The sequence below is a fragment of the Arachis ipaensis genome, chromosome B04 (genome assembly GCF_000816755.2).
Source record: "Arachis ipaensis cultivar K30076 chromosome B04, Araip1.1, whole genome shotgun sequence".
Taxonomy (NCBI): domain Eukaryota; kingdom Viridiplantae; phylum Streptophyta; class Magnoliopsida; order Fabales; family Fabaceae; genus Arachis; species Arachis ipaensis.
Genome location: NC_029788.2, coordinates 99,686,650 through 99,688,127, shown reverse-complemented (window position 1 = coordinate 99,688,127; position 1,478 = coordinate 99,686,650).

Below are 1,478 nucleotides of genomic sequence, written 5' to 3'. Positions count from 1 at the left end.
CACCATGAAAAATGAAAAAGGTTTCTGAGTATGTAGTTATCCCTGGCCAATTCAATTATCTACAATGGTTACGTGTACCAAATATATAATGGGTTTCCAGTTTATACACCTCTAAAATTTAATTAAAAGTACATTTCTGATGGTACCAACATGTATTTTAAAATTATTTAAAAATATTTTTATTAATAACAAAATTTAAGTATATTTTTGTCAATAACAAAATTATTTTGACGTGGTTTTTGTAGTTTAGTCATTAATGCTTGTAAAATTAAGCACCATGAAAAAGGTTTCTGAGTATGTAGTTATCCCTGGCCAATTCAATTATCTACAATGGTTACGTGTACCAAATATATAATGGGTTTCCAGTTTATACACCTCTAAAATTTAATTAAAAGTACATTTCTGATGATTATAGGTACCAACAAATCAGAGTTGAATAAATCGTTTGTTAGGAAAGAAATTTTATTTACTGTAATTTATTCAAAGCAATAACATGAGGTATACTTCCCAAGTTTCCGTAGATATGATACGTGAAGAAATAAAGAAGACATAATCACTTTAAATAAGCTACGTTATATTAAAATTTACGAAATGTAAACTTATGCTTGTTTACTTTGATATAATTAATTTTAGAGAAAATTCCACTCTCCTCCCCTACGAGATGCTAAAATGACACTTCTCTCCCCTCTATTTATAGATGTACATTTCTCTCCCTTTTAACTTTTAAAAAACCTCCTCTTTAATTCATTTTAAATTTTTGTGTTAATTAAATATTAATTTTATCCATTTTTTAAGAAAAAAATTTTGGAAAAATTATAATTTAATAATTAAAAAATTATTGAAGGATATTTTAGAAAAAAATAATATAATTATTAATTTTTTAAAAAAATATAATTTAATCAATAAAAGAATAATTTATTAAAAGATATTTTGATAAGCAAATTTTAATGTAAAAAATAAAATTTTTGTTAATGAGTATTTTTTTAAAAATAATTTATTTTTTCTTAAAAAATAGATAAAGTAACATTAGTTAACACAAAAAGTTTAAAATGGATTAAAGAGGAGGTTTTTTAAAAGTTAGAAGGGAGAAGAATGTACATTTATAAAATAGAGGGGAAGGGAGTGTCATTTTAGCATCTCGCAGGGGAGGGGAGGGAAATTTTCTCTTAATTTTAAAAAGGAATACAACAATGATTAATTACGTTTAGATTCTAGAATAAAATGAAATAAAATGGCCAGCGACACGACACGGAATATAAATGAGAAAGAAGCGCTAAATTACTTAGTCTATTCAATTATGCAATTGATTACTTGAGGATTTTTTTTTGCCGGAGGCCTGGAGTAGATGTGTACATAGGTCGAGCGAAATCGAGTTTGTTATAATTTAGATTCAATCTTAAATATATACTGAGTATATTTTTTAGACCTTAATTCGACTATAGATCCGATAAAACTTAAATATTTTCGGGTCATAATTA